This window comes from Triticum aestivum, chromosome 3A (assembly GCF_018294505.1).
Source record: "Triticum aestivum cultivar Chinese Spring chromosome 3A, IWGSC CS RefSeq v2.1, whole genome shotgun sequence".
Classification (NCBI taxonomy): Eukaryota; Viridiplantae; Streptophyta; class Magnoliopsida; order Poales; family Poaceae; genus Triticum; species Triticum aestivum.
The window spans coordinates 437,298,275-437,304,658 of record NC_057800.1 but is presented as its reverse complement, the minus strand read 5'-3'; positions in this window follow the sequence as shown (position 1 = coordinate 437,304,658).

Sequence of the window (6,384 nt, the reverse complement as noted above, 5' to 3'; positions counted from 1 at the left end):
GGGGGTGCCCGGAACCCCTTTCGGTGACCCGATATGTACCCGGTAACCTCTGGAACAGTTCCGGTGTCCGAATACCATCGTCCTATATATCAATCTTTATCTCTTGACCATTTCGAGACTCCTCATCATGTCTGTAATCTCATCAGGGACTCCGAACAACATTCGGTCACAAAATCACATAACTCATATAATATTATATCATCATCGAACGTTAAGCGTGCGGACCCTACGGGTTCGAGAACTATGTAGACATGACCTAGGCACCTCTCCGGTCAATAACCAATATCGGAACCTGGATGCCCTTATTGGCTCCTACATATTCTACGAAGATCTTTATTGGTCGAACCGTTATGACAACATACGTAATTCCCTTTGTCCATCGGTATGTTACTTGCCCGAGATTCGGTCGCGGTATCTTCATACCTAGTTCAATCTCGTTATCGGCAAGTCTCTTTACTCATTCCGTAATACATCACCTCGTGACTAACTCCTTAGTCATTTGCTTGCAAGCTTATGATGTGTATTACCAAGAGGGCCCAGAGATACCTCTCCGATACTCAGAGTGACAAATCCTAATCTCAATCTGTGCCAACTCAACAAACAGCTTCGGAGATAGTTGTAGAGAATCTTTATAATCACCTAGTTACGTTGTGACATTTGATAACACACAAGGCATTCCTCCGGTTTCCGGGATTTGCATAATCTCATAGTCGAAGGAATATGTATTTGACATGAAGAAAGCAATAGCAATAAAACTAAATGATCATTATGCTAAGCTAATGGATGTGTCTTGTTCATCACATCGTTCTCCTAATGATGTGATCTCGTTATGAAATGACAACTCATGTCCATGTTTAGGAAACCTTAACCATCTTTAATCAATGAGCTAGTCTAGTAGAGGCTCACTAGGGACACGGTGTTTGTTTATGTATTCACACATGTATTAAGGTTTCCGATCAATACAATTCTAGTATGAATAATAAACCTTTATCATGAATAAGGAAATATAAAATAACAACTTTATTATTGCCTCTAGGGCATATTTCCTTCAGTACCCACACCATAGAACCCATGGCCTCGAGCTCCCATTCGGGTGTACCAACGGCGTTCCGACAGAACCAATCTATTGCCATGACAGTCTCCCGGCCACTCTGACCAACTCCCCTTTGGGCTAAATCATGGGTGGCCCCGGTGTCACCTCGTGACACCCAATGACCACCGCCGTGGCAAAACTAAACGGTCCAAAACGGGGACAATGGTACCAAATCAACTACGGGCACACAAGGCTATGCCTGCCTACCAGGATAGGGTAGGTCAAGCGCATAACCATCCCTAGTTGGAGGCACCAGTGAGAGGCATAAAAACAGATCAAGAAAGGGCCTCCCCATAAAGGCAAATGTGGTTGCATTGGGAAGCTTGATTCAGTGGCACCATGACTCAATCAACAACATGTTCAAGTTGAATTATCATCATGTTTTAACTTGAAGTGAAATTCATCCGAGCCATAGTATGCCATGAAAATGCAACGATATACATATGCACCATTTCAACAAAATGCCAATATCATCATAACCATGCTCATGATCATATTAACTCTATGGCATAGACTTAACTAACCAACTCAAATACCATTGTAAGCATAGTATAAATATGAAACTATCACATGTGAAATTATTTGAATAACTATATGCATTACATGAGATCATATTCAAGTAAAAATCATAGTCATTGAAATGTCACAGTTGCAAATATTTGTGATGGCTTGCCTTAGTTCAGAGGAGGGTCACAATCCTCCTGGTTCTCTTCAAGGCAGCAAGTTCCTTCTGAAAATAATTAAAATTGCATAAAGAAAATGTCACATAACACATTTAAATGCTCCAGAAAAATAGCTACTTTAAGACAAAAATCTCAAACTTTACATGCTGATAGAGGAGCTCAAGACAAAACCAATGCAAAAATAATCAACTAATTTGGACTTATAGAATAAAAGTTATAGCTGGTAAAAGTTGGGTCAAATTTCTGATTTAAAATGAATTTAGAAATAAATGAAAGCAGGTGATGTCAAAGGCGTATTCTGGGATTACGCCTCCACTTATACCACTTCGGAGAGAGAGAGAGAGAGGCTGACGGGTGGGCCCCTCTATCAGGGTTAAGAGAGAGAGAGAGAGAGAGCGAGAGCGAGAAGCAGGGGACGGCGACTCCGTCGCTGGTGGTTCTCCGGCGAGGAGGCCACGGCTGCCGCCGGCGCAGGGATGGTTGGATGCGCCTCAACACGGCAAAGACGTACGTACCTATAGCGTGGTCGTAGGTGGACGGACGGCGTCACGGCATTCTTCTCCAGAGGAGGCAGCGGAGGAGGCTCTTCGGAGTTGGCGCTTCTGGTGAGGTAGAAGGGCTCCAACTGCACCTTCTCGACAAGGGAACGTCATGAGCACGCCTGGATGGTTGGGAAGGGTCTAAGGGCGTCGGAGGAAGCAGAACACCGAGGGGGATCGGTGGCGAGCTTCGGTGCAAAACGGCAGCCAGAGGCCCGCCCGTTCTGGCCGCAGTGCTCTACTCGAAGATTGGAGGTCAGTGGAGGTGGTTGGGATGGCCAGAGGAGCGGGGGAGGGGTCTTATATATAGTAGCGGGCGAGGCAGGGCTCGAGATCGCCGGAGATGGTTCTGGAGTGGCGAGCGGCGATGAACAAGGCTCAGGTTGATGGGAGGGGTCAGTGGAGCTCACACGAACACAGTGGAGGGGTGGCGCCAAGCACAGGACGCGGGAGGGAGACAACACGGTCATGCGAGTGCACTGCACCCTCTGCTCCACCGTGTCCGTGTCTGCAGCAACTGTTGCCGGCATCAGGGAGCTCCAAGGAGAGGTCAGGAGGGATGGGTCGTGGCAAGGGAAGCTTAAGGACAAGCTGGCTTGGCCTGGGGTGGACGCATGGGCTAGGCAGTGCCGTGTCCGACGCACGGATCGTGTCGAATGCACGCTAGACGCCGTGGACTCACGTGGTCACCGCGTGCACTGGTGCAACATGGTTCACCCGAGTAGGAAAATCATGTCTGGGGGCTTGTCCATGAAGTGTTAAGTCTCTCTGAGGTGTTGGATCATAGCCAGGTCGACTAGAGGTGACTAGAGCTTCTTGGAAAGTTTCTAGACATAAACTATTGATGCCATTTGAGAGAAATCTAGAGAGATTTAGGAGCTGAAACTTGGAGGTTAAGGGTTAGTTAGGAAGGTCATCAAGCTATAAAAATCTCAGCTCAAGGGGGGCAGTCAAAAATATACTTCCTTCACAAAGTACCATTTCTGACCAGAATAGAAATGATTTTCTATAGCAAAAATACTCCTCATAACCATTGAAAGTGCTAGTTATCGATTGGAGGGGGTGAATAGGAGATTTTTATGAAAGTCTTCAAAACACGGGGGCTTTGAAGACAGACAGTAGAAATGAACCTATTAATATGCAGCGGAAGGTAGACTACACTAGACAAGCCATAGTCAAGTAAGTAATGAGGTGAAAGTACGAAGACTATCAGCAGCTAGGTAGAATGGATCAAGATGGAATATAGTATGAATCCAATCAACAATGGTCTTCATACAGTGAAGTCAACCAGATCATGCAAGCAGTCACTGACTTCACGAAGACAAACTGTAAGTAAAGAGAGAGGTAAGGATAGAACCGGTTGCTTGGTGAGGACATGTATTTGTTGGACCAGTTCCAGTTGCTGTGAAAACTGTATGTCTGGTTAGGGAGGCTGAGATTCAACTCAGAAGACCGCGTCTTCACCTTATTCCCCTTGAGCTAAGGACACACAGTCCTCGCCCAATCACTCTGGTAAGTCTTCAAGGTAGACTTTTGGAACCTTCACAGACTTCATTCACTGGCGATCCACAACGACTCTTGGATTCTCAGAACGCGACGCCTAACCGGCCGGAGGATTCAAAGTCCTCAAGTGTAATAAGTATCCAGATCACACAGACAGAAAGACTTCAGTGATGCCTAACACTCTTTGGCTCTGGGTGTTTATGGCTTTGTCCTCGCAAGGATTTCTCTCTCAAAGGCTTCGAGGTGGGTTGCTCTCAAACGACAAAAGCCATGCACTAACTCTGAGCAGCCACCAATTTATGGTGTAGGGGGTGGGCTATTTATAGCCACGAGGCAACCCAACCTGATTTTTCCGAAATGACCCTGGGTCACTAAGGAACTGACACGTGTCCAACGGCCAGATTTCAAACACACGCAACAGCTTGACTTTGGCTACAAGTAAAGCTGACTCATCCAGCTCTGGATAAGATTTTCTCTCATTGTCTTCTCTCGAAGACATAGGATCTGGTTGAGCATCCCTTCAGTCACTCTGACTTTGTTCACTTGGACCCCACTTAATAGTATGGTGGTTCCTATGACTCAACAAAGAAGAAAAGGAAACTACGAAACAACTATGTCTTCGCAATCCATAGTCTTCATATGATGTCTTCTCATGTCATAGTCTTCAACGTGAAACTCTTCCCAGACCACCATTGTCTTCAATGTCTTCACACATTTTTAGGGTTCATCTCTGGTAGGTAGACCGAATCAGTGAGGGACTACTACCTGTGTTATCCTACAATTCTCACAAACACATTAGTCCCTCAACCAGGTTTGTCGTCAATACTCCAAACCCAACTAGGGGTGGCACTAGATGCACTTACAGGAGTATCATCTCTGGTAGTCAAAAATATACTTTCTTCACAAAGTACCATTTCTGACCAGAATAGAAATGATTTTCTATAGCAAAAATACTCCTCATAACCATGTTTTCATGGGATGAGGAGGCATGGTCCAAAGAAAATTTGGGAGTTTTCTCAGATTTTTGGGAGCAAGAAAAATAGGGGTTGCTTTGGAGCAGAAGTGAAAATCATTCATTTTTAGATAGAAAATGAATACTTTACCTTTGACAGAAATATCCCCATGGCATTATTTTGAGAGATATGAGAGCAAGAGATGTTTTTGGGAGTGAGGGGAGCCACTTGGATGAAAATCAAAATGGTGCCCAAGTGCTAAGTCCAAATGAGTTAATTCAAAAACTTATATTCAAACCAAATTTGCAATAAACTCCATAGAAACAAAGGCATTCTTGAGGACTGTGAATGTCAGAATCTTCCACGACTGCCGACAGGTTTCATGTGTGACAAAGGCGTTCTTGGTGGCAAGATTTCGAAGGCGATTGACATCCACCAAGAGGCTCTGCATCTGACGCTTGAGCCAGTCATGATGCTTATCCTGTTTTTGATGTAATGCCACGAGAAGCTCTCGGTCATTGAGAGCACGAGATCGCTTCCGAGGCCTTTGAGCCATGGTGCTTTCAATGGCTTCAGTGTTGGCACGACGAGGTGCATGAGTGTTACCAGCCAAGGGATAAACACGAGCGGCAACAAGAACTCCTTCAATGGGTTGGGTGAAGCTTTGATGATCGACATTGTGAAGATATAGTGGCTCCTTAGCAGGTTCAGGGTAGATGGCTTCGAGAGACATATCAACCTCGGGCAAAAAGATGAGATGATTACGCGTAGAGCACTGATAGTTGACAGAAGAGTGAAGTTTGATGAGGCGCATTCCCCATGGAGCATAAAACTTCAGGCCAAAAAGATCAGAGCCAGATGCAGCCAGCTGCCTGATGAAGAAATCTTGAGCATTGAAGTTAATGCCATTGAAGATATAGAACACCAATGTCTTTATTGCTTGCTCAATGGTGTGAGGTCTTGGAGGTGGTACAGGAGCAGACGCATTGACTTGGGCTTCAAGCCGCACATTGGCTTCAGGTGCAACATTGACTTCTGGCACCAGATTCATTGCAGGTGCCACATTAGCTTCAGCCATGACAACGTCATTGGCTTCAGTAGTGTTGTGGGTGGCCGCCTCAGTGTTTTCAACCTCCACTTGAGTAGCTGGAGGGTCGGGCACATACTCGTTCTCCTCAAGAACAACTTCTGGGTTGGTGGTGGGTGTGTCAACTTGCTCTTCTTCTTGACGGGGTTCTTGGGGTTCTTGTTGGTCATCGGCTGATGCAGCCGAAATGTCTTCAGCAGCTTTTGCTTCGGACTCAGAGACATTCGCAGTTGGAGTGGCGTCAGGAAACACTTGTCGTGCCACTGAGTTGTTTTGCACTTCTCCTTCTGGAACACTCGGCATGGCGACCTATGGCCAAGGGCCTTTGCGAAGCCTGCGGAATGAGGGCGATGCCTTTGGAGATGGGGTGGTCTTTACCATGTAGTTGTCATCATCAAGTACCAAAGTGGTAACTTGAGGAGGGGGAGTACTGGGGGTGTCCTGGCTTGGTATGTCTTGGGGGTGATCAGCCCACGTTGCATCCTGAGCAATTGGCGTCAATGGACGACCAATGCTGATGAGTTTG